General features: G+C 42.9%; 1 long non-coding RNA gene across 1 annotated transcript in view; it reads right to left on the reverse strand.

Moving 5' to 3' along the window:
• The window catches only part of LOC308480652, a 319498-nt gene extending 293045 nt beyond the window's left edge, over nt 1–26453 (reverse strand). The window contains exon 1 of the long non-coding RNA XR_013988190.1: nt 26342–26453. This is a non-coding gene — a long non-coding RNA (uncharacterized lncRNA). The remainder of the gene's footprint in view (nt 1–26341) is intronic.
• Between the last annotated feature and the right edge of the window lie 1379 nt (nt 26454–27832).

Below are 27832 nucleotides of genomic sequence, written 5' to 3' on the forward strand. Positions count from 1 at the left end.
TGTTAGAGGGGCTGTTGCTTGGAAGATGCAATCCAGTGTAGTCAATGTAAGATGCAACAATGTCTAGCTTTAAAATTTTGGTGGGACTTCAGATCTGTCATTTATATTATGAAATGATTTCCATAGTAAAACAAGGAGACAGATAAATCTTAATGCTATGTGAAGATTCTAGCAAAAAGGAAAATATTTTCTAGCCGTTCATGATTTAACATTCAACAATAGGAAGCAGATTCAATTAATTATCTGATGATGATAAAAATAATAATTCCACATTAGTTCTCAATTTGTTATTCCTGTTGCTAACAGATGACAAGGCAGGCCTTCCTTTGTCCTTGACATCATCAGTTGCAAGCAACAAAGAGCCCACATCCAATTTTTCTATTGATCGATAGTCATCAAAAGATTATCTTTTTCTTCTTCTTAGCATTTTGTGTTCATATACTGCAGCTACTGGAGCTCCTGCTGATTTTGCCTTGAGCATGCTAATGGAAAGGCAGGCTATAAATAAAATAAAATCAACAGTAGAAAAAAAGCCAGTTCTGTGGCATCTTAAAGACTAATTTATTGTAAGATGGTTTTCTCATTTGAGCAACAGAATCCTTGCATTTAGCTCTTGACAAAATTCAGTACCAACTTGAAGTGCGAACTAAACCAATATCCACTAGGATGAGAGCAGAGGTGCCAAATGGAATAATCGGGGCAGGTATGCCCTGCCCTGTATAATCAATCACAAGATGGGGCACATACACACCATTTCAATGGCAATGCCCATCAATTGGGGGGCCTGCCCCCCTTAAATATTTTTTGGGGGTGGCAAAGGGACCTCAGCCCCCAAGAGTTGACTCCTATGCATGAGAGAGTTTCCATTTGGTGGCTCTTGAACTTTCCTGGCTGGTCTTGGGTTATAAACCAGATGACAGAAAAAAAATTGTCTGTCCCTTGTCATGGAGCCATGGGGACCTGTCTTTCTGGCCCCATTGTGGGACACTGTATCCCTTCATAACTAGGTTTCTGATCCCTTGGCCATCCCCATTGCTTTTGCTTACAATGAGAAGCCAGGGAAGGAAGTTGGTTGCAAAATATTCCTGAAAATATTCCTGGTTTTAAAAATTTGTCCCGAAGCTCCTGTTAACTCACATCCTGCACCTGTGGCTGATTCCTTAAAAACATTCATTATTTTTTGTTTATGACAGTCCTCATGGATCCCCCAGACTGGAGCGAATCCAATCCAGATGGAAGGGAACAAAATTAATACATGACAATTACCAGCAGCGATTGTGATTATTTTATATGAGCAGAGATAATGACTAACTCTGGTTAAAGCAGATTAGGGATTTAGGAATGTAAGGTTATTATCAAGCCAGAATTAGGATCATGGGCCAATCGCTGCTTGCATTGTCCCTTCATATCCCGTGGTTGGCATGGGGATGGAAATTTGCACAGTAGTCTGCCTAGGAATGTATATTTGGAAAAACTAGAAGCCATCGCCCTTCAGTAGCAAAGCAATCAGCCAGGATGGCCCATTTGAGTAATTGGAGGCTTCTGTGTTTTTGACAGTTAATAGCCCAGTTTCTCCCTTCAAAGCCCTTCCCTTTTCCCAGTAAGACAATCAGCGCATTCAAAATCCAGGCTTTTCAAGAGATTTCATTTGAAGAAGTATTTTGCTATGAACTGGCGGGGAAATGGTTTGGCTTTGAAACTGCTTAGTTTATTGCAGTGAGAATGATGTGCTGTCATGCACTGCCTTTGAGCCATAGGTATTTTAGAGGACAAAATACATACCTCAAGAACGGTGGTCCTGTACTACTCCAACTGGGCACTGTGTTAATTTTCCCTTTATAGATCTTGTGGTAAACTTCGCCCCCAGCCACTCGCCCCTCCCTCACCTGTCTTTGCTCTCTGGCCAGATCAGGTTTCTTGAACAGGGCTGGCAGGCAAAGTTACGTTATACAGAAACAGGACAAAATCACACCGGTAAGGCTGCCACCACTCCCTTTATCCCGGGGAACCCAGAGCCACAACCCAGGGAGAAGGCTGTGCCCCGTTATTACTGGTTATCCCCACTCCACAAGTTGTATCCACAGACCTGCAGACAGAAATTCTACGGTAGAGCGTAACCAAGCGTAAGGCTAGGAATTAGCTTTCCCCCCCCGGAAAGGCACACAAACCAAGATAGTTCCTTATTTAAAATTTATTATAAAAGAACATAAGAAAACATGCTAAAATAGCAGGCACTTCTTTAGTAAGTTAGACAAGAAAAATAAAAACGTTGTGAAATCTCACTGGCTTACATACTCACAACTAAAGCACAAAGAGGATAGTTAGAGTCCTTTCAAGGTTCCGCAATTCAAAGGCTTTTGCAGTTCTCCATCACAAAGGATGTAAGGACAGCTACTTAGATGGAACATCAGCAGCCGGGCGATTTGCGGATTGCAGAACGCACTTTCTCAGCCATTTCCCAGATCTTTTATCCCTGATTCACACGTGGCATCGGAACCCCCAAAACCAATCATAACTCTTGATTATTTTTAAATTCTCCAATGACCGGCTTGCGGGCTAATCAATCTAACTTCTGGCAGCTGGGCCAATTAAGAACCCAGAGCCTAAATCAAAGGGGTTCCCTCCCTTCCGTGGAGCCTCTACAGATACACATTCCCAGGCAGTCAAGGCCAGATAACATCACTAAGGGAATGCGCAGAACTTGGAGCCAGGTGTCAAGCCTGCCATTAAATCAGAGGTTTCCTTTCCCATAATAAAACTTTCACACCCTGGGTGCCTGTTAGTCTGGGGTTAAAGGGACAGAACTTATTTCCCATGGTCCTTGTGGCTTGTTGGTTACCCACAAGGCCTCACTCTCATTACTTGACCAAGGAACAGCTTCTAAACAATACTAACTTTACTACAGATCTTAAAACAACTGGTGATATATTGTTGTCTGTTATCGTCCATGTAGAAAATCTGGTCCTGATGAAACAATTTTTCCTCTGTAGAAGAAAACCTGGCTTCGGGTCTCACTCCCTTGCCTTCTGAGTTGCAACTTTGGGGTCCTAAACTTGCACTGCTTTTAAGGATGGAGGCATCTGTCAATTTCTATTTTTCTCACTTTTTCCAACCTTAACATCAGCATGCCCCTTTCCTGCATCAGTTTGTGATTTATTTATTTTTAAAGAAGTGCCCCTGACAGGTCTCTCCAGTGTCTGGCTATGATGCTTCTGGCTGCTGAGAGTACTGTTAGTTGGTTATGAGCTCTTTATGATGTGAGTGGGCAATATCATCTTGGAAGATGTTTAGTAGGGTCAATTCTGGGGTGACATCTAATACTTGCTTAGTTATTTTGCATATTTCTTGTATGATTGATGTCCAGAAGATCAGGATTTACATTGACCACTAATAATGAAACATACGTTGTGGATATTTTTCCACATTTATTATGCTATTTTTGTGATAAACAAATGACATGAGAAAACTTGGTATACTTATTTGTATAACATTTTCTTGTTTATACCCCCCCCCCCAAGAAGGGGGAGAAATGCCCCATGTTCACGCACATCTTCTTGCATGTCCCTCCTAACAATGCATTTTTGTACATTTTCTTTCTCTAATGCATACATTTTTGCTATAATTTTCTCTAACGGGCTGCATTTTCGCTTAAAGATGCACTCTTGTATATACAGTGCAATCCCCTCTTATGCACATTTAACTTGCACAACTTCAATGATCCACAGCCAGAGGCTGACTACTTGAAATTCTGAAAGTTAAATGCAAGCAAGGCAGAGAGGTTAAAAGCTCTTTTTGTACTGGGTAACCCAAGCGGATTTATATCAAAGCATTATTCAGTCATCCATTCCAAGCTATGTTTTGGAGGATCAGGAAAAAGCCGTGTGTGCATACATAAGACCTTCCTCTTCCTCCTTCCTTCATACACTGAGATTAACAGAATATCTTCTGGTTTGTCAAACCTGCGTTTGCTGCAATGTCCATACTGAAAAACAGTTACTTAACTAATCTCCTGCAAACCAGAAAACTAGGATATTCTGTCCTTATTCTGTTGCATTACATTGCTTTGCTGTATTTTTATGTCACAGCAACTAACTGTCTTGGAATTTAGACAAATAGGATCTGAAATATAAATATTTCTAATCAATTAATATATGTCATCCCAATTTACTTTACAGACAACAATTTCTAAAGATTCATCTGGGTTTTGCACTGGAAAACAGATTTCTGTTACCTGCATTCTTTAAGCACTTTCCCCATTATATTATTATTTATTATTAAAATAGAAACTTCAATCTATCCAGTTTCATTAGACAGCATTTCATAATATTGCCCTTTTGATTTTTTATATGTATTTGGGAATCAAGGGACCTCTTGGGGTGGCGGGAGGGAATCATTTCAGACTAGAGAAGCCACAGTATGGCATGAGTATTAATGCTCTTAATTTACTGGAGCACCAGCATTTCTAATGATGTGGGGTTCTGCTAAAAAAAAAACACCCTAACTGTACCTGTATGAAAGAATCAGGCATTTTTAATACTTGATAACACAGTAAGTGTAGGTAATTAAAAAGGAGGATTTATTGCAAAAACAAACAGATAGCTCCGGATGACTCTGACAAGGCCTCTGGCATCATTACTCAAGTTGACCCTTCTGAAGGCTCCTTCCAGTGTTGACAGAAGATATTGAACTTACGGCCCTTACGTCGCTTATTTTGCTTCCTCTCTAACAGCCCTCCCATTCGCCGACTCTTCAGACTTAGTGGATCAGCTCCAACCTCTTCCTGTTCTGAGAGGCTGTCTCTGAGTCTATTCGTGCCTATTTGTACTTCCTGTGAGCTTTTGGCTGTATTCTAGCCTGCTCTCAGCTACTGACTTATCATCCTGCCCATCAAGGTCAGGAAGAGCTGAAGTCTGCAGCTGCCTGCTTTCTCCTGCCTGACTAACATCTAAGCCTCTCTGTTCCTGGCTGCTTTCTGCAGTTGGCTGCAAATCTTCACTTGGAGCTTGCTCAGTCCTGACAACTTATGAGAAGGAGTACAGGAAGGAGTTGTTGCGGCCAAAGTTAGTGATGGGTGTGCAGAAGTCTACAGTAGAAGTCTACTGGGAACTCAGAATTCTCTGAGCAGTTCTAACTTCTGCAAAGTCAAGAGAATGCTGAATGGTTATTTCTCAGATCAAACTGCATCATCACCCCAAGCACATGTCTCAGTGACCGTAACTTTTGTCCCTTCTGTTTGCTTCATCACCAGTTCTTTCTTCGTTAAGGCTCTTTGATCCCAGTCAGTAAGGGATCATGTAGTGCATGTGATGCTAGGATCTTACATAACCAGTCAGAATGGGCGTTGCACATCATCTCTAAGTCAATAAAGTCATGGAGGGAGGGCAGTGCTACCCAGCCCGTTCATGTGGGTGATCCAAGTCAATCATGAGGGTGATGGCAACAAAGAACATTCAGAGCAAGTTTTCCTGAGTAGGTAAATGATTCCATTCACCAAAATGGAAAGGGTATCTTTCAGTGTCAACAAAAAAATGCACAAACCTCTCTTCCCTTTCAGCTGTAGTTTTTATAGTAGGAGAACCTCCCCCTTACCTAGCAACTTCCTCTGCCCACCAAAACTCTATAGCAATTTCAAGGGAAACAAGAATTTGTTTTGATAATATCCATGATATTCATGGCAATTTCACAAACCTCTCATTTTAATAAAGGGTCTCTCCATTTAAATGAATGGGGTGTCCCGTGAGTACGTGTTTGAACATTTAGATGAGCCTAGATCTTTGGATTGGAATGATTTGATACAATGTCATAACACTGTACAATGGTACAGAGGGACAGCACCTAGGGAGGTCTCACACATCTCAAATGGACAGGGAAAGGGAAGCAGAGAAAGATTATGCAGTTGTTTCAGGTAGATTATTTTAGGCTTGGCTATCCAACAGATGCAAGAGACCCGAGTGAGCCCCAGAGTGTGGCTGGACAAGGGTGAATGGCTGGCTTGTGTTAGCATCATTATTTTTGTTCATCGTACTCCTGGCATGAAACCTGTCCCACAGCAGATGCTGGACAATCACCTCATCTAATGATGATCTGCTAGCCTTTCTCTTCTCAGTGTGGAACACAGCAAGCCCAACTCTCTGTTCAAGACAGTAGGTTGCCGGACCCCGCCTGGCCAACACTTCACTCAATCAAAAACAAAACACTGAAAATGGATATAGATTGCAGTGTCTTCCAAAGTGCTTGAATTACATTGAAAGATTTCCAGATAGTTTGGACCCTTTGTCCACCGAGCTCCCTTGACCTTGCCAGGCTGTTCTGAAACACTATGTACTTTGTTCCAGTTTGACAAACTGCACTCAGGAAGAATTATTCCAAAGACCATAGAATTTCAATAACACAGTGAAGCTGATAAAATAATGTTCTTGGTACAGAGCAGGCTGCTATAGGGCATTTAGCATGCTGCTTTTGGGGAAAAGCAACTCTTACAGTTATAGGATGTGCCAGAGGGTGATCTTTGTACCTGGAGTCCTCCAATCATGGCTTTCTGATTGCTTCACACTCAGCGCTTTGTGGGGCGCGGTGAAAATTCTTAGCATGGAACAAACACTCTTCAGATTGCTTTGTGCGGCTTTAGTTCCATCCACATCATTGGCCAATTTGGAAATAACAGAATGTTTCTAGACTATCAAGGTGGGTTGTCAACAGATTTCAGAACTGTCAGTTAATTAATTATCTGCTTCTTTCTGAAAACTGACTGAAACTTGATTTTTGAAACAGAAAAAAAGTATAAGCATGTGAAATTGCATTTGTTCATATTCATCGCGAGTTACCTGTGTCTCTTTCCCTCTCATTTCTCCTTTTCCCTTTGTCTCTTCGTCTTTCAATATTTCTATTGTAAGCGCTTAAAGGGTGGGGAAATATAATTTGCGGGGAGGATATACTGGTGCACATTACATTATGGTGTGCACCTAATAAGTTTCAACCATAGATTTGACAATGCACAATAAGTAGAGACAAGCTTATGTTTGCAAGCATAGGAACCATGCACTCAACCAGGAGCCAGGATTGGCTGTAGCTTCCTGTTTTAGTACAGTTTTGATGGCAAACTTAGATTCCCCACTATATTGTGTTAAATAGGCATAAAAAGCAGTGGTATTGTGAAGCTGCCAGAATCCAGAGAAATGGCACGTTTTCCCATTTATTCATCTCTCTTTCTTCTGATCATGCTCATTTCCTTTGCAAACCCAGCTGCCGATTATCAGGAAGGATCACTGGGTTGATTGTCCAGTTAAGACAAAGGAAAACATGTCTCTGTCAGTAAAGAATTCATTTAAGTGCTGACAAAAGCAAGCTTCCTCCAGATAATGCAAAGGAAACCCAGATTGATTTATTAACATCAAATATAGACTACCAATCGCTAACACTGAATATCAGTTAGGGAATAGTGAGAGAATAAAATAAGTGATATAAATGCCATTAGAGGGATCTGCATTTTATCTATATAATTTTTATATACTGAATATAACAGATAGACTAGAAGTTATTAAAGGTCAAAAAATAAATGCCAGACATCAAATGGCATCAAATATCCAGTTCTTATGATAACAAACAAATTAACAAAACAAATGCATGCCTGCTCCAAAAAACATCTAAATTGTAAGTTAAGGCATCTGCTTTTATTTTTGTGCCATATAAGTAGTCAATGTGTTCTGTGATTTCCTGTTGTATCTCAGGTTGCCCATGAAGACAGTTCAGAAGCCGCTGCTAATACAAAATGAGGCTGTAAGACTTTTCACTAGAACTGTTCACTGGGAGAATATTTTGCGTGTTCAGACCCAGAGACCCCCCCCCCCCTAAATAAAGTCACACTTGACTCAAATTTTAGTTTTGATTTTTGGAAGAATTTAGGCCACAGCTTTATCGATTACAGAAGGTGAGTGGTTGCTTAGGCCCTGGTTCGACAGGCAGGTTCGGCAGGCAGTGCTGGTTCGGCAGGCAGCGCTGACCCAGAGCTCCATCATAGGTCAGCCAAGGGTGAACACTTGGGTAGGTGAACAGACTATGTTCACCACCCAGATGCCCCCCTGGAGTCAGGCATGGGCACAACCCCCTCTCGGGGATTGACCAAACCAGTTGAGTCTCTGGATTCCTTTAACGGAATACCCTTCACATAGGGATAGTGAGACCATTCTCTCATCCCTATCACATGAACCAGTGCCTATCTGCAACCTTACAAGTTGTGACGAATTGCTATGTGGCAGGCGAAACCCAAATGGCCACAGCCAGTCAGCCAAGTGGGGAAAATTCTTGCCGTGCCCCTGTCCCAACGACACACGACTGCATAGCAAGGTCAATTGCAAAATTGCCCTAAAAGTAGGGAGAGGTGGGTGGGTGCATGAGCCAAAAGAGGGTCACGTGCATGGGTATATATAGGTCCCTTGATCCCTTTGGACTGTGCCCCATTGGCCAGATTGAACCCAGCATCAAGGGACCTACCAATCGGGTGTTGTGGCTGTCCAATCTTACCCACCCACAACACAGGAGTTCGGTCTCCAGGTCTCACCGCACCACATGCCCTCTTTTAGGGAGGACACGATTTGCCAGTACTAAAAGAGTATCACTGGCTGCCAGTGTCCAGTTGAATATGAATGCAAGCACCTTTCTGCACTTATTCTCTCTCCCCCCCCCCCCCAAAAAAATGGGGGCATGTTGCCACATGGCATCAACATTATTCAGCTAGTATTCCAGAGTAATGTACTAAAATAAATGCTTACAAAATGTCATCACCATAAACAGGTTCACCATAAGTCAAGCAGCAGACATGTAACTCCTCTTCTATGCACCCACAATATTCATATTCCGGAATACTAGGCATTAGGTACAAAAAACTGCAAAAAAGCTACCCCCATGCATGTGCTTAGAGTTATTATCTGCCAGTCAGTTAAGGCAAATAAAAAGCTAACTGTGTCGGTAAATACTTCACTATGCCCCCATGAAGAAGTTGTCAACATCTCATGTAGAAGACACCATGGGAAGTATAACATTTCCCAATCACCCAAGTCCTCAATATGGATCTCTGGCAAAGCGTGTTCTCCCTAGCAGAGAGCACGTGTTGCGGTTGGGGAAACAGGCCACCCTACAGTGACTCGGCAAATTGTCAGCAACCCAGGCACTAAAAGGTTAATTGGGTTGCTGGGGAGTTCTAATTTGGCAATTTGGAGGAGGGGCCAGAGGCTATAAATACAGGGGCCAGACGAGGGAACGTCCTCCTGGCCGTTTTGAACCGGATCACCCGCCCTCCCGCCCTTTTATAGGGTGGTTTTGATCGCTTGACCTTGCTATGCCTGTCATGGGGTCGTTCGCCTTTGAGCGGGGGCCTGGTAGGAATTTTGCCATTTGGCTGATTGGCTGGTGACATTTGGTTTTCGCCTACTGCGTAGCAAATCGTCACAACTTGTAAGGTTGGCGGTTAGGCATTGGTTAAGTGGTGCTTGGAGGGGTAAGTGCCTACCCCTCCAAATGATGCGAATGGGAATTCCGTTAAAGGAAATCCAGGGGCTTGCCATTCTTTCGTCCTTGTCCCCGGAGTCGGACTTGGGCCGGGCAAGCCCCACCGGAACATGAGGGTGAGAGGTGTTAGTCTGATACCCAGCTTCATCCTCACCCAATACTTGTTTCCCACGCTGGCTTCCGTTGGTGTCCGGAAGGCCAGCTCTGTCCCTGAGGGCAAGGACAGATAGTCATAACCAATGCCTAAGCAACCACTCACGTATTTTGTATTTGAATAAAGTTGTGGCCAAAATTATGCCAAAAACTTTAAACAAAAATTGAAGTGTGAAGTGTGAGTTATTTGGGGGGTGGCTTGTGGGACTCAACACACAACTTGGAAACTACATGTTCTAAGGCTACTTGTATTTAATTGTTTGTTTTTAAAAAACTGCTTAGTGGGAAATACCTTGGTTTGCTGAATCCAGTTCAAATGATTATGGGAGAGAGATTGCCTGTCAGCACCGTCTCCAGCCAACATGATACTCTTCAAACGTTGTGGCCTGCAACTCCCATCATCACTGACCATTGACCATTTTGTTTTGTTTTTTAAATGATATTTATTAAAATTTCAAAGAAAAGAAAGAGATTACATTAATAAGAAAATTAACAATAAAAAGGAAACATTAACAATAAAAAGGAAAAATACAAAATACAAAATACAAAAAAAGAAAAAACAGTTAAAAATAATTCGATCTTTTCATCACTTCTCTTACATTTACTTATTTCCCGGACCTCCTCATACCACCCTCATTTGTATTCCAATTCAATTTGTTAGTCCAGCAATTCCTTTCCCTCCTTTTTAATCCTGATCTTTAATCTTGATATATTATAACATTAAATTTTTACGTATTAAAAACCAATTTTTCCATATTCTTTTATACCATTACAGCTAGAAACCACTTAACTTCAATCCGACATCATTCTAACATTCATTAATTTTACAATATTTCTGTAAGTAGTCTTTAAATTTCTTCCAATCTTCTTCCACCGACTCTTCTCCCTGGTCTCGGATTCTGCCAGTCATTTCCGCCAATTCCATGTAGTCCATCATTTTCATCTGCCATTCCTCCAGTGTGGGTAGATCTTGTGTCTTCCAATGCTTTGCAATAAGTATTCTTGCTGCTGTTGTAGCATACATAAAAAAAGTTCTGTCCTTCTTTAACACCGATTGGCCGTCTATGCCCAGGAGGAAGGCCTCTGGTTTCTTCAAGAAGGTATAATTAAATACCTTTTTTAATTCATTGTAAATCATCTCCCAGAAAATCTTAATCCTTGGGCACGTCCACCAAAGGTGAAAGAATGTACCTTCAGTTTCTTTACATTTCCAACATTTGTTATCGGGCAAATGGTAGATTTTTGCAAGCTTGACTGGGGTTATGTACCACCTGTATATCATTTTCATAATATTCTCTCTTAAGGCATTACATGCCGTGAATTTCATACCTGTGGTCCACAACTGTTCCCAGTCAGCAAACATTATGTCATGTCCAACATCTTGTGCCCATTTAATCATAGCAGATTTCACCGTTTCATCCTGAGTATTCCATTTCAACAGCAAGTTATACATCTTTGACAAAATCTTAGTTTTGGGTTCTAACAATTCTGTTTCTAATTTTGATTTTTCCACCTGGAAGCTGATTTTCTTGTCCAAATTGTATGCCTCCATTATCTGATAATAATGAAGCCAGTCTCGCACTTTGTTTTTTAGTTTTTTAAAACTCTGCAGTTTCAATCTATCTCCATCTTGTTCCAAAATTTCCCAATATTTCGGCCATTTGACCTCCATATTGAGCTTTTTCAGAGCTTTTGCTTCCATCGGTGACAGCCACCTTGGTGTTTTATTTTCCAATAAATCCTTATATCTTATCCAGACATTAAACAATGCTTTCCTGTGACCATTGACCATTTTGGCTGGGGCTGATGGAAGCAGCAGTCTAAAACCTCTGGAGGCTTTCGTGTTAGATACTCCTGGACTGCTTTGACTGGCCAAAGCTCCCCATTGGCTTAGATCAAATATTTCCTCTTTCTCCTCCCTGAGACGCTTCATATGGAGGATCTAGTGGTTTAAACCTGAGTCAGTAGACAGACTATGTGCTCTGTCGCTAGGTTATAGGACTTCCTGTATGTATGTATGTATGTATGTATGTATGTATGTATGTATTTAGCTAGCATCCATCTGGAGAAACTGATCTCCGTGCACGAAACACACACCCCCTCACAAAATTGACGCAGTGGGGCAACTGAATATTCAACAGACATTCAAACAGCAAAGTCTGGAGAATTTTGTGGGGAATTTACGAGGGCAAATTTATTCCAGCTGGAGTACAGTCATTGTCTTTGACATTTTGTGTCTGTTCCCCAGCTGCCTTCCGATTCAGTGTCAGTTTGTGTTTGGCGTTACAGGTTAACGCTTGCTTTTTTATTATGATCTTTTTTAAAAAGTGGGACTTCATTCAACGCAGCGCCAAATCATGGGAATTGTGACCTTTTATGACAACTCTGAGTTATTGCCATATTCATTCCTCACTATAACATTAAGATTTATTAGGGGCTGCTTTTCAGAAAGTCTTATCCTTTTCCAGACCATGATAATATAATAATAAAACACCTGAATTTCATCTGGTGGCTGTAACAATAAATTAAGCTTGAAGTACTAAGTGACTTTTTAAAAATCCCTTTCACCAGATGCATCAGTTTTATTCTCAGTCTTAAAATCTTACTGTCTTACAATGTATTCTGTGCTGGTTCAAAGGGTGATGGGGATGAAAGTCAAATAGGAAAGGACTGGCCCAGTCCGATAGGCACTATTAAGCAGCTGCCTTGGGGAAAGAGAAATCCAGGACTCTCACAAACACTATTTCCACTCCTGTCTCAGATGCTTGCTCTATCAAAGTTGAGGTGCAAAGGCAAAAAAAGGGACCCAAGATTGAATGGACATTAAGATAACACAGCACCAGTGTTAAGTAATGCCATCCAAACATGCAATGGCTGGGTTTGTTTTTTTGTTTTCCAATTTGCTTTCATCTCTGTTTGGCCTGGGGGGAAACTCTGCCTGTTCTCTGCCAGAACAGAACACAATGCCTTTGGCATCCTAAAGGGTGTTTCATATGTGAGTTATTGGAATTAATTCCAGGATTTTTATCAAATGTAAGGGTCAGGTAAGGGACGTGGGTGGCACTGTGGGTTAAACCACAGAGCCTAGGACTTGCCGATCAGAAGGTCAGCGGTTTGAATCCCTGCGACGGGATGAGCTCCCGTTGCTTGGTCCCTGCTCCTGCCAACCTAGCAGTTCAAAAGCACATCAAAGTGCAAGTAGATAAATAGGTACCGCTCCGGCGGGAAGGTAAACGGCATTTCCGTGTGCTGCTCTGGTTCGCCAGAAGTGGCTTAGTCCTGCTGGCCACATGACCTGGAAGCTGTACGCCGGCTCCCTCGGCCAATAAAGTGAGATGAGCGCCAAAACCCCAGAGTTGGTCATGACTGGGGGTCCCTTTACCTTGTTAAGGGTCAGGTAGAAAACATCATTCATTTTCTTTTAATGCACCTTTGATTTCTCTCAGCCACTTTCCTCTTTAATCTTTAATAAATAGATTAGAAACTAGGGTTGAGGAACAAGCCTTGACTTGGGCAGTCTTGCCCAGGCTATGCCTAATGCTCCAAAATTATTAGATGGGGAGCTGACTCGTGTCTGTATTTTTATCCCCTTGGAAATGCCACAGGTTTAACTGTCCACATAGTCAGACTAAAGAATCTAAATGTGGGTGGTGGCGGCAGCCCCCATGTGTCAATTAGACAAGGGGCATCTCTCAGTGGTCCTGTCAAGCAAGGGGGTGGGAGCTAGAGAATGAATAGCAGCTTCTTCCTCCCCTTGCAATATCCCTCAGGGTGGGCAGTAGGTACAAGCTCCACTTTGATATGGAGGCAGATGTTCCTTGCAATCACTGCTCACTTGTGTTTTGGTGGGCAAGGGGATAGCAGCAGCCCTGAGGGGCAGAAGTGGTGGTGTGAGTAAACGGTATATAAAAGGGCGTGCAAAATCATCTCATATTATAGCCAAAAAAACCTACTAAATGGACTGAATATAAAAAAAAAAATATTGTGAAACTGAATCTAAAAAGAATGTGTTGTAGAGCCGTTGGTGAGATTTCCACATTATATCTCGTTTCATTGTTTCATCAAAAGCGCCTTAGAAACGAGGAATTTCTCATGGATGGCAGTTGAAAACAACCCTCTGGCCTTTTCTCCAAAGAAACACTATCTGATGGAAATAATCCAAAGTAACTTAACCAGCAGAACTTCTGCAAATGGGGTTTATTGTTCCCTGGAAGCTGCAATACAGAGTAATTTTGTAAATATTATAACAGTCATTTGTCTCAACTGTTTTATTATATAGTTTTAATTGATACTTATTGTTTTAATATCTCTACAGTATAGAGTATATGCAAACTGCTTTGCAAGGTTTGCATGAAGAGGGATAATATTCTAAATAAATATATAAATTTCTCTGCAGTTTCCCTAACAAAAATGTGCCTAGTGGTCTTGTCCTCCAGCGATAATGTAACTTTAAGCAGTCCAGCCCCATTAACTCTCTTCTCTCGAAGCCCTAAACTCACTGTAGGGATATATTTTGAAGATATAAGTATTATTCACGCATCAGCATTTGTTTGAGGCCTGAAGCAATGCAACACGGTAGCTGGTAGCTCACCGAGGGTAAGTTTTCTTTTGACTACAGTTCAAGGTTGGCAAAAAAGTTCTCTGATACATGAGGAGAGCTGATAAGGCTTCAAATGGAGTTGCTGCCAATTCCAAAAGCAAAATGTCAAGGCAAATCTTGAAATTCCACCTTGGGAGAAATCATCTTGGCTGTGGTTGCTGGAAGCCTGGACTGCCTTTTCCACCTGTCCTGGGAGGCAGAGCTGTGACTGACTCCAACTACAAAAGTTGAGGCTGCTGAACAGACTCTTGGGTTGAGGTATTGTTTCGGTGGTTCTGTTGAGGGGTTCTGTTGCTGTTATTATTGCCCTAATCGTTTAAAATGCTTTTGTTTTGTTTACAATTTGGGTTTTTTGTTGTTCTTTTACATTAAGAGATGTAAGATGGGCCTGGCAAGAGAGGAGCTGGGGAGAGCAGGGGCAACCCCAACTACAATGATTATGGGCAAAGTGGGGTATGAGGGGAGAGGCTAGAAATGGTTCACTAGGCAGAAGCAGTTAGTCACTGTACCTTGCCCTGTTCCGTCCTTTGTTTCCCTGTTTGATTGAGAGACAGGGGAAATGTGTCCTTGTTAATTTTCCTCAACCTGGACCTCAGAGCAGCTTTCAATACAGTGGTACCTCGGTTTTCGAGCACCTCGGAAGTCAAACATTTCGGCTTTCAAATGCCGAAAACCCAGAAGTAACTGCTTCAGTTTTCAAAGACTTTTCGGAAGCCAAATGTGCCACATGGCTTCCGTATTGAGTTTTCCAGACGTAAATGCTTCCGGAAATGCATGCTTCTGTTTTCAAGCATTTCGGAAGTAGAACGGTCATCCGGAACGGAATATGTTCGAAAACTGAGGTTCCACTGTACCATCAACTCTGATATCCTTCTGGAGCAGCTATCCAGGTTAGGGTAGTTCCAGTCCTACCTGGATGGTCATTTCCAGAGAATGGTTCTTGGCTAGTGCTCTTCAGTCCCATGGAGCCCTCAAGATGAGGTTCCTCAGGGTTCAATTTCTCACTACGACCTACAGAAGAAAATCTTTTTATCCTTAGAATCCACCTAGGCGTGTTTGTTTTTTTCCTATAGCCCCGAAGGGGAGATAGCTAACTGTGTGATATTTCTCTTCTGGTGATTTCCACTCCTTGAATGTTGGTTATACAAACCCACACAACCCACATATATGTGTTTGTGTACCTGTACATATATAAGATTATGACACAACAATAAGATGAATTATATTATGCATGAATGCTTTTAACACATCACTTTAGGTATGGTGATTCCTGGGTGATATTTATTCATTCTCTGTTCTGCAAAATGACCAAAGGAAACATTTCTAGTGCTCATAAACAGACAATGAGTGGCAGGAACTGCCATATAATAACAAATCCTGCGTCTCTGTATGTCTTAGTGTTCCCTGGTGTTTAACATATAAGCTGAGATAAGCATTGCCTTTTGCAACAGGCACTATCAGTATGATGTGTTTGTAAGGTGTGCCAATGGGGATCAAACCCTTTCAGTGCTTGTCTCATCATATTGCCAGTGCTTTCCCAATGCCTCCTGGGAAATCTATACAGCTTCTGTAAGTAGCACCTTGTCTGTTTTAGGAGGGGGTATAAAAAGCACTTTGCTATTGTCGAGGGTCAGAGTTTTGTCATATAATCATAATGGTTTCACAATATACCTATCTTTCCCCCCTTTCCTTTACAACTCTTAAACTGCCGTGAAGTGAAAATGGAAATTGTGTTTTCCTGTAAACTATGAATCCCTGATTCTCTAACATGAGGAAAGGGTTATCACCGAGAGACTGATAACAAATGTGGACTGAGGCAAACAAACATGTCAAGGACAGTGAACAACTTTACTTTGTATCTTGCTGGGGAGACCACATTTAAGACTAGCAGGTGTTCTACTTTGTAAGGGGTGGGGAATAGCCTCCAGATAATCTCAGAAGGACTCTTTGGAATTACGAATCTGCTCCGCCTCCCAGTACAGGCACTGTAACTGAAATGCCTACTGCTAGTTTACACTGAGGTCTTGTTCAAATATGCATGTCCTCCATTTTATTTTTCTATGATGGATTACTGTGGACTGGAGCCTGGTTCATGAGCCCATGTAATCAGCCAATGAAGTTCACAGGATTCCTGTTGGGCTTGTGACCTGCTGGAAATTATCTGAAATCATGGATATGGCCCAGTGCCTCTACTGGGGGAAACCACCTAGAGGAAGTCAGTCCCCGCCATTTGCGGAATTGTGATTACACTTTTGTAAGCAAAAATAAAAACAAAACAAATAAAAAATTGTCCAGTAGCACCTTATAGACCAAATAAGTTTGTTCTGGTATAAGCTTTTGTGTGCATGCACACTTCTTCAGATACACCAGCTTTTGAGTTTTGTAAGCAGTCGTGCTTCTGAAAATGCCCAGGCACATATGTCTGGCTCTTTTCATTCAGCTGTTGTCTCCATGCCATCTCTTTGAGGCCAAATGTCTGCTGTCAGGTGAGTGCACAGGGACTGGCAAACATGTGAACTGGGCTTGCATGCCTGGTAGCTGTGTGTGTGAGCAGATGTCACTGCAGAGCACTGCATTTTGGGGACAGTGAAGTGATAAGAAAACTCTGGAGTGTATGACCTGTGAAGGGCCTATATACACATGCAGGCCATGTTGGTAAAAAAAAAAAACCATACATGTTTCAGCGAAAACTGCTTTGATGCTTAACTACGACCAAGTGGTATATAATTTTTGTGTGAACCAAACATTTACAGACCCTCCAGGTGTCCCTATTTTCCAGGGAAAATCCAGGATTTACAGAAGCTGTCCTAATTTCTGATGTGATCCCACTTTTCCTTAGGACATCTCTGTTTTCATCAGAGAATTGTTGGAGGGTATGGTAAAGGTAAAGGGACCCCTGACCATTAGGTCCAGTTATGGCTGACTCTGGGGTTGCGGCGCTCACCTCGCTTTACTGGCCGAGGGAGCCGGTGTACAGCTTCTGGGTCATGTGGCCAGCATGACTAAGCCGTTTCTGGAGAACCAGAGCGGCGCACGGAAAAGCCGTTTACCTTCCCGCTGGAGCGGTACCCATTTATCTACTTGCACTTTGATGACGTGCTTTCGAACTGCTGGGTTGGCAGGAGCAGGGACCGAGCAACGGGAGCTCACCCTGTTGCGTGGATTCAAACTGCCGACCTTCTGATCGGCAAGTCCTAGGCCCTGTGGTTTAACCCACAGTGCCACCCGCGTCCCTGGAGGTTATGGTAGAGTGTCCCTATTTTCAGTGGAGAAATGTTGGATGGTATAGAGTTATGTGACCCCCGAGCCAAGGAGATAACTAACTGACTATACAACCTTTAGAAGACATCTAAAGGCAGCCCAATAGGCAGGGTTAAATAAAATAAAAAATGTTGTTGTTGAATAGGATGTCCCTATTTTCGTCGGAGAAATGTTGGAGGGTATGCCTTTAAGATTTGCCATGCAGATATGCATGCGTTTTCTCCATGCTGCCACTTGCTATGTTATCAGACAACTTCTTTGTTTCTTTTAAACTCATAGCTTCTTGAAAACGAGCAAGGACCCAACCAAAGAAGAACGGCAACTTAAGTTGACGGAATATGCGCAGCTTGCAGACTTAACGTATGGAATAAGAGAACAAGAGGAACATACATTTAGAGAAAATTGCAAAACATTTATTGAATATATGGGAAATAAAAGTGTACAGCTGAAAACGCTGGCAGCATTAAGATAAATTCAACAGTGTGAATAAGTTTTGATGGATGTAATAATGGAATAATGAATGGTATAGTTTTTGTAAAATATGCAGGGATTTATGATATGTAAAATGAACCATGGAAAGAGAAGAAGGGAAGTCATTTATATCTTAAGGATGTAAAAATGAGTACTTTAAATTGCCAAACAGAAAATTTAATAAAAATTATAGGTTTGTTTTTTTAAATCATGGCTTCTTTTTAAGGAAAACCTGGTTTTGGATAATTAGTCAGCCTGGCTGGTTTGGGTGGCAGTGCTTCAGATGCAATGCTAATAATAACAATATCATCATCATCATCATCATCATCTATACCCCGCCCATCTGGCTCGGTTTCCCCAGCCACTCTGGGTGGTTTTCAGTAGTGAATTCGCAACTCTGTTCCTCCCTGCTGCTCTTCACTGGGAGTTAGGATTCCCCCCTAAATTAGCTTATGTTATCAGAGTTAACTGCGTGGACACCTTGTTTTAGAGGGGAAGAACAAGAAAAAAAAATCTCCCCCTCTCTGCTCAGCGCCCCTTCAGCGAAGCGGCTGGAGAAATGGAGCACCTTCCATTTCTCCTCCTGCTTCACTGAAGGGGCGCTGCGCAGCTCTCCCTCTCTGCTGAAGCCAGGAGAGTCTTCCTCTCCCGGCTTCAGCAAAAGGAACCCGAAGCCTTTGGAGTGAAGCGCGAGTTCCTGCTGCGCTCCGCAGGCTTCAGGCGGCTATCCCTGAAGCCTGGAGAGCGAGAGGGATTGGTGCGCACTGACCCCTCTCGCTCTCCAGGCTTCAGCGAAAGCAACGCGTAGCCTCCGGAGCGCAGAGGGAGCACTCCCTCTGCATTTTGGAGGCTTCGCGTTGCTATTGCTGAAGCCAAGGAGCCTGCATTCGCTCCATAGGACGCACACACATTTCCCCTCAATTTTTGGAGGGGAAAAAGTGCCTCCTATAGAGCGAAAAATACGGCACTTTCTAATCCCAGGGCTTCACCTGGAGGAGGCAACCAGCCCTTCAGTGGACTTCTTCCCTGAACAACTGGCATAAATAAGAAGCTATTACGCCTCTGCAGACTTTGAGTAATGTACATTGCCAAGCCCATGGCAGCAATGCCTTGGAAAATTTGGTGCCAGATGGTTTGTGGAATTAGAGCACAATAAGATAAACTGTGTTTGTTGTTTTTGTGGGGAGGGGAATCAGCCAATGCTGAGAATAATGAATCAGTACATGGCATAAGAGCAAAAGACCTTGTTAATCAAACTAAATAATGTGTTAATCAACAGCCCATTTAATAGTTATTTAATCGCAGTGTTTCTATAGTCGATTTATATTTTAAAAATGCAATGATTTCTCTGATTTAAAGCCCAGGAGAAGACATCATGGCATAACTTTCCTCTCACGGGGCTTTCTCATATCAGGAAGAAGGATAGACAGCTGAGGAGACTGCAGTGTGTTGGAAATATATTTAATGGAAAGAAAAAGAAAAAAGATGCACAGATCACATCTGACCACTTTGAAGCAATAAGGTCAGCTCAGAACTCAACACTCACTGGAGTTGAGGCAGAAAGAAAATGAAGTTTCCTTTGAAGGGGAGGAAACTTTTAGGATTGAAAGGCTGATTTCAGCATAAAACTAATTACAGCCCCAGCTTTATGGGGCTGAGGTGTCTTCGCCCCCCTCCAATATCTGTTGGGAGGGGGCCGGCCCCCCTCAATGTTGAAACAGTGGAGGAGGCCGAGTGTGGACCTGAGCATAAAGTGGTTTCAATGGCTGGCTCCACCTGAGTGTAAGAGAGGAGAAACCACAACACACATCATGGGCATGATGTCACACACACAATGTGTGCTGGGCACGTGATGTCACACATGCATGACCTCACACACGTGTGACACACACCTTGGCCCCCTCAGACTTGGGCACAAGTCAGGCCCCTCCAATTCACTTCATAGCTATGATTTGTTAGAAGTTCCCTGGAATCAGAATGTGAGGGTCTTCCTTTAACTGACTGTGGATTCAGCTACATTTGTCACAATACAGTAGTACCTCGGGTTACATCCGCTTCAGGTTACATACTCTTCAGGTTACAGACTCTGCTGACCCAGAAATAGTACCTAGGGTTAAGAACTTTGCTTCAGGATGAGAACAGAAATCGTGCTCCGGCAGCGCGGCAGCAGCAGGAGGCCCCATTAGCTAAAGTGGTGCTTCAGGTTAAGAACAGTTTCAGGTTAAGAACGGATCTCCGGAACGAATTAAGTACTTAACCCGAGGTACCACTGTAACACGATTTGAATGGGCTTTAAACATACAGTACCAGATGACGCCAGAGAGTAAGAATTGTTTAAAACAGGCTTTCTCGTTGGAACTTTTTCCTTTTGGTAAAAGCGATCTAATTTCTGACTCACAGCATTGTCTTCCTGTGTTTAAGACCCACCCTGTCTCTGGGTGGAAGCGGCTATCTCAGGATCTATCATCTGCAAGCTGGCCCAGCTAGGGATGCTAGAGGAATACCTAGTAACGCAGATTCCTATGCTCAGGGGTCTACCCCCATCGTTCAGCATGGACACAGAGGTTCAGCTCCAAGGGCCTTCTGGTGGCTCCCTCACTGTGAGAAGTGAGGTTACAGGGGACCAGGCAAAGGGCCTTTTTGGTAGTGGTGCCCGCCCTGTGGATGCCCTCCCATCAGATGTCAAGGAAATAAGCAACTATCTGACTTTTAGAAGAAATCTGTTTAGGGACATTTTTAATGTTTGGCGTTTCATTGTGTCTTTAATATCCTGTTGGAAGCTGCCCAGTGTGGCTTGGGAAACCCAGCCAGATGGGCGGGGTATAAATCAATCAATCAATCAATCAATCAATCATCATCAATATCATCATCATCATCATTTCAGGCTAATGTGAGGATTAGAATTTAGTGATCACATTGGTCTGTTAAGGGTGGTTGGAGCTGTAGTTTTGTGAGGTCTAAGCTCCAGTTCTCAGGGTTCTTTAGGGAAAGCCGTGTGCTTTAAAAATGTGTGGTGTCGATGTGAACCTGAGTATACTTATAAGAAGGCTTTTGTCTCTGGTGAAGAGCTTGTCCAGGTTTTCTCAGGAAAATAGTGTTGCAGACTAGCAGAAGGGAAGAGCGCACAACCTCTCTGTGTATGTTTATTTGCCTGGCCTTGACACTTGGTGGTGAACAAGAGCGATGCAGCCTTTAGTGTCATTGACCCAGTCCTGTGCAACTAATGTGCCAACTTTTCAGTCTTTGATGAAAAAAAATCTATTCTGTCATACCTGTGCAGGCAATTAAGAGTACCCCCCCCAGTTGTCTATTGATGTTTGTTTTTAATTCTTCTGCTTTTAACTTTTTTTAAAAAAAGAAAAGAAAAAAGAAGAAGGTACGATTTTATTGTCTGGTTTTATTATTTTTACATTGTTGTAAACCACTGTGATTTACTTCTCTGATACAGCGGTATATAAGCGTTATAAAAACCACCAATACGGTCCTTGCAAGAAACTATGAAATCCAAGGCACTTTTCAGTAAAATTCATCCCAAGTGGAATTCAAGCCACATTTGGAAGGTTATGCGCAAGAAAAACATATCTAAAGTTATTTCAAGAACTCACAGCTCAACCTGAACCTGACGGGAATGAGAATGAGAATATGAGCATTAGAAGAATATTTAATTATATGAGTACCTGCTTAATAGAGGGTTCTGTACCCCCTTCTTTCCCCTGACTTTTTCAATAAAGAACTTCACTGTGCAAATACCAGCCTTCATGCTGTTAGCTGCTAAGGGAGAAGTTGAACTCCAATTAAGAAAGGATCAGATGCCTTCGATCTTAAATTAATTATTTAGGTTTGAATGCTGGCATCATCCTTCTTGTAGTTTTGTGCTACTTTTGGACTGATATCCCTTCGACCCTGTTTTTCTTTCTTTCTTTTTTAATTTTTACTTCATAAATAGCCTTGCACATACAATGATTGATAACTTTGACTGTGTAGTACAGTCGGGGAATTCGTTTTGCCACATTGAAAGGTAATTTATCATAGCCGAGGTGTCATTGCAATTTGCCTCATCTGACTGAAGCTTCCACTGCCTTTGGGGCTGTAATAAACCCCAAGGCTCGTTCTAATTTAACTTTGCCCTCGTGGAAAGTATTTTTTCAACAAAGCGAACATCCACGGTTACTTTTTCAGGCGTATTCCCAGAGATTCCCCCAAAGAAGAAGAGCTACTGCTACACATGGATGCACAACAGCTATATGTCAAGGGAGGCAGTTTTGATATGGTAGGTAGGTTGATCTGCTAGGCTGAGCTTAGGTGACTTCAGGTGTTTGTGTGTGCAAGCATGCACATGTAAAAATCCCAACGGGTCTCAGGACCCAGTTTTATATGTTGTTGTTTAGTCATTTAGTCGTGTCCGACTCTTCGTGACCCCATGGATCAGAGCATGCCAGGCACTCCTGTCTTCCACTGCCTCCCACAGTTTGGTCAAACTCATGCTGGTAGCTTCGAGAACACTATCCAACCATCTTGTCCTCTGTTGTCCCCTTCTCCTTGTGCCCTCAATCTTTCCCAGCATCAGGTTCTTTTCCAGGGAGTCTTCTTTTCTCATGAGGTGGCCAGAGTATTGGAGTCTCAGCTTCAGGATCTGTCCTTCCAGTGAGCACTCATGACTCATTTCCTTAGGAATGGATCGGTTTGATCTTCTTGCAGTCCATGGGACTCTCAAGAGTCTCCTCCAGCACCATAATTCAAAAGCATCAGTTCTTCGGCGATCAGCCTTCTTTATGGTCCAGCTCTCACTTCCATACATCACTACTAGGAAAACCATAGCTTTAACTATACGGACCTTTGTTGGCAAGGTGATGTCTCTGCTTTTTAAGATGCTGTCTAGGTTTGTCATTGCTTTTCTCCCAAGAAGCAGGTGCCTTTTAATTTCGTGGCTGCTGTCACCATCTACAATGATCATGGATCCCAAGAAAGTAAAATCTCTCACTGCCTCCATTTCTTCCCCTTCTATTTGCCAGGAGGTGATGGGACCAGTGGCCATGATCTTCGTTTTTTTGATGTTGAGCTTCAAACCCCTTCATGGATCACTGCCTTGCCGTGGCGAAGGGGCTTGAATAACTCAGAGAAGCTATGAACTATGCCAAGCAGGGCACCCAAGATGGACAGGTCATAGTGGAGAGTTTTGACCAAACGTGATCCACCTGGAGCAGGAACTGGCAAGCCACTCCAGTATCCCTGCCAAGAAAACTCCATGGACAAAACCAACAGTTTTATATATTACCACAATTAAGTAGCGAAAGGAACAGTATAAGACATGGGTAGGCAACCTAAGGCCCGGGGGCCAGATCTGGCCCACGGGTTAATTGTGGGGCCTGCTGTGTTTTTACATAAGTAGAATGTGTGCTTTTATTTAAAATGCATCTCTGGGTTATTTGTGGGGCATAGGAATTCGTTCATTCACCCCGCCAATATATATATATAGAGAGAGAGAGAGAGAGAGAGAGAGAGAGAGAGAGAGAGAGTTTGGCCCTCCACAAGGTCTGAGGGACAGTGGACCAGCCACTTGCTGAAAAGGTTTGCTGACCCCTGGTATAAGACATGGGTAGGCAAACTAAGGCCTGGGGGACAGATCTGGCCCAGTCACCTTCTCAATCCAGCTCACAGACGGTCCGGGAATCAGCGTGTTTTTACATGAGTAGAATGTGTCCTTTTATTTAAAATGCATCTCTGGGTTATTTGTGGGGCATAGATTCCCCCCCCCAAAAAAAATATAGTCTGGCCCCCCACAAGGTCTGAGGGACAGTGGACCATCCCCCTGCTGAAAAAGTTTGCTGAAATCCTGAACTAGCCCCTCCAATGTGGGCAAAGTCTGGCAAAGTATACACCAATAGAACCAGGGTGGTGGTTGTTTTGTATGTGTGCTAGGCGCTCACCCCCACCCCCATCATTTTCATTTATGAATCACTTCCTATAAGCATCTCAAAGCTTCAAAGTCTCCTCCTCCATACCATTAAGGATTGTCCACAAAGGTATGCATCAAACTTGAATGACTTCTTCATCCCCAGGCAAAGCAGGGTTTCCAAGGTATTTTGGCAAAGTAGGATATCTGAGGTAGCACCTAGACAATCCTGACTTCAAAAAGAAAATGCTGAGGAATAATGTCACTAACCCCTTCATGCCGTTGCGAAGGGGCTTGAATAACTCAGAGAAGCTATAAGCTATGCCATGCAGGGCCACCCAAGATGGACAGGTCATAGTGGAGAGTTTTGACCAAATGTGATCCACCTGGAGCAGGAACCAGGAAGCCACTCCAATATCCCTGCCAAGAAAACTCCATGGACAAAGACAACAGGCATATTTGGGAAAGATTGAGGGCACAAGGAGAAGGGGACAACAGAGGACGAGATGGTTGGACAGTGTTCTCGAAGCTACGAACATGAGTTTGACCAAACTGGGGGAGGCAGTGGAAGACAGGAGTGCCTGGCGTGCTCTGGTCCATGGGGTCACGAAGAGTCGGACACGACTAAACGACTCAACAACAACAACAATGTCACTAAGCTTGCCATGACATCATGCTAACAGGGTGATGGGAGAAGGAAGATCAAACACCAGAGTGGGAAAGGATGGAGGAAAAGATCTATCATGACTGACATGTCAAGGTTGTAATCAGAGGCAATAGTCATACCTGGAAAGCTAATCCCTTTTAGTTCTTCCCTCCAAAATATACAGTTTTAAAGGTGCCCAGCACAAATACTCCTGAACCTATTTGTCAAGCTTCTTACCTGTCTTATGTCTTCAGTTTTCAAACCAATTCCCCACAAAACACTATAGGAAACTCCTTTTTATTTAATTCTCTGCTCTTGCAGGAATACCACCTCAACTATCCTTCTGAAATTTGTCGGTATTCATGCCCTCACAAAGTTGACTTGGCCTGCAAATTTCATCCATTTGTACCCAAATATATAAAAAAAGTTACATGAACATTTCAGCATCCCCCCCCCCCCGGTAAGAGTTATTAAGTCTTAAAGCATCATAGTCACTCTCACTCTGAAAGTGCTGAAATGTTAGCTTGCTTTCGCCTTCTTGCTACAACTCAGTAGTTATTATCATGAGGTTAAGTTTAGTCACCATACACAGTACTGTTTCTTGAGTTAATACCCCAGGATAACAACTGGCTGACTTAATGGGTCCATTGTATATAAATACTCCTGTCAGTTAAACCATCCAGTGAAGAATCAACATGCCGTTGTTCATTAATGTTAAATGAGGATCAAAGTGCAAGCACTTCCAGCTAATAAGGGTGATTTACTCAGACTTTCGAAATGACTTTAAATGTATGCTCTGCTGCTCTGCATGGTGCTCTGATATTTTACAATGGGAGAAATGTCAAGGACGATTTGTTAATTTTGGCAGAATAACTTCTGTCACTAAGGAAATATCAAGAGCAATAAATAACTCTTTCAACATTGCAAAAGGAATGAGTTTTTTCCACCCACTATTGACTTTTTTCTATTGGAACTATTACTATTGGAAGAGTCTCTAGATATCACCACCAAATGATTCACATTTTACCAAAGATAATTCTCAAGGCCAGATTGTTGTTGTTGTTTAGTCGTTTAGTCGTGTCCGACTCTTCGTGACCCCGTGGACCAGAGCACACCAGGCACTCCTCCTGCAGTTGGGTCAAACTCATGCTGGTAGCTTTGAGAACACTGTCCAACCATCTCGTCCTCTGTCGTCTCCTTCTCCTTGTGCCCTCCATTTTTCCCAACATCAGGGTCTTTTACAGGGAGTCTTCTTTTCTCATGAGGTGGCCAGAGTATTGGAGCCTCAGCTTCAGGATCTGTCCTTCCAGTGAGCACTCAGGGCTGATTTCCTTAAGAATGGATAGGTTTGATCTTCTTGCAGTCCATGGGACTCTCAAGAGTCTCCTCCAGCACCATAATTCAAAAGCATCAATTCTTCGGCGATCAGCCTTCTTTATGGTCCAGCTTTCACTTCCATACATCACTAATGGGAAAACCATAGCTTTAACTATAGGGCCAGATTATAATTGTGCAATTCAAGTGATCCACCCATCTCAGCAGGGAGGACTGGACTCTGATCTTCCTTTTTTAAAAAAGAAGTCATCTCCAGCCCTTCTAAAATGAAGGTTATGAAGCAATGTGAGTACCCAAGGTACTCACACTAAGCATCATAATTGAGTGGAGATATGAACTAGTCCAACCCTCTTAATGCAGGAGTTGCCAATTTTTGTGTGTCTATGAACACATATGCAAACTGGAGAAACTGACATGGGTACTGCGCCACACTGCAACCTAACCTGTTGATTATAAAGTGGCAACACTTACCACTTACCAGTGTGGTGTAGTGGTTAAGAGCGGTAGACTCGTAATCTGGTGAACCGGGTTCGCGTCTCCGCTCCTCCACATGCAGCTGCTGGGTGACCTTGGGCTAGTCACACTTTCTTGAAGTCTCTCAGCCTCACTCACCTCACAGGGTGTTTGTTGTGGAGGAGGAAGGGAAAGGAGAATGTTAGCCGCTTTGAGACTCCTGCGGGTAGTGATAAAGAGGGATATCAAATCCAATCCAATCCAAACTTACCAGGAGAGATAGGCTGCTCTTCTGGGGAGTCATAGCCTGACCAACCAATTTGTTGTCTATGCACATCAGACCCTGGTGGTTCAGTTCATACAGCAGTTTCAAGAGCTCCAAATATCAGCAGGGGGTGAATGTGTGAGGGGATGTACTAGAGAAAGCCTCTGTGAGCATTAAAAAGTTAAAAAGGTAAGGTAAAGGACCCCTGGACAGTTAAGTCCAGTCAAAGGCAACTTTGGGGTTGCGGCACTCATCTCGCTTTCAGGCTGAGGGAACCGGCGTTTGTCCACAGACAGCTTTCCAGGTCTTGTGGCCAGCATGACTAAACCGCTTCTGGTGCAACAAAACACCACGATGGAAACCAGAGCAGCGCACGGAAATGCCGTTTACCTTCCTGCCACAGTGGTACCTATTTATCTACTTGCATTGGCATGCTTTTGAACTGCTAGGTTGGCAGGAGCTGGGACAGAGCAACAGGAGCTTACTCTGTGGTGTGGATTCAAACCACGACCTTCTGGTTTAGAACACAGCACCACCCACCTTCCATCATGCTCTAACTACTGCACCACAATCAGTGTGAGGCTTCCACTTCAAAAGCAGTGAGGAACATAGGCCCCAGTTCCTGGAGGCTGAGGGACTTTGTGCCCTGCCAATACTTGTTTGTTTGTTTTGAGGGGGCGGGCCCCCTAAATGTTCAGATGGTGTTCGGATCCGCCCCCGGCTCCTTGTGGCATCAGAATATCGTGTGACATTGAGTGCAGGCTGCGCCCATGTGACTCCATGTAAACACTGGTAACCCTACACCCTCTTACAGCTTTCCTCAACTTTGTGCCAACCTACTGTTTAGCACCAGATCTCCCATCATGGCATGGCAAATGGGCAGGAATGATAGAAGTTATAGTTTGAAATACCTTGAGGGCACCAAGCTGAGGTAAGCCACCTGACATGCTTACTTTTCCCTGTGCCAGCTTTGATATTTTTTCACACACAAAAATGCAAATAATAATATCTCTCCCCTGCTCATTTTTAATGATTCAGAGACTTGAGATACTCATGCCCCCCCCCCATAGTAATACTTTGGAAATTTATAAGCCACACTTTTCTGACCAAGTAAGTTCCTCAGGGCAATAAACAGTCAATAAGTACATAAAATACAATTAAAAATCTGTAACCAAAACCACCAACTATATTTTTTTGCGGTGAGACTCTGAAAAAGCATCATAAAGGATAATGAATCCAATATGACTCCAA

This window comes from Podarcis pityusensis, assembly GCF_964106645.2.
Source record: "Podarcis pityusensis genome assembly, chromosome: 6".
Classification (NCBI taxonomy): Eukaryota; Metazoa; Chordata; class Lepidosauria; order Squamata; family Lacertidae; genus Podarcis; species Podarcis pityusensis.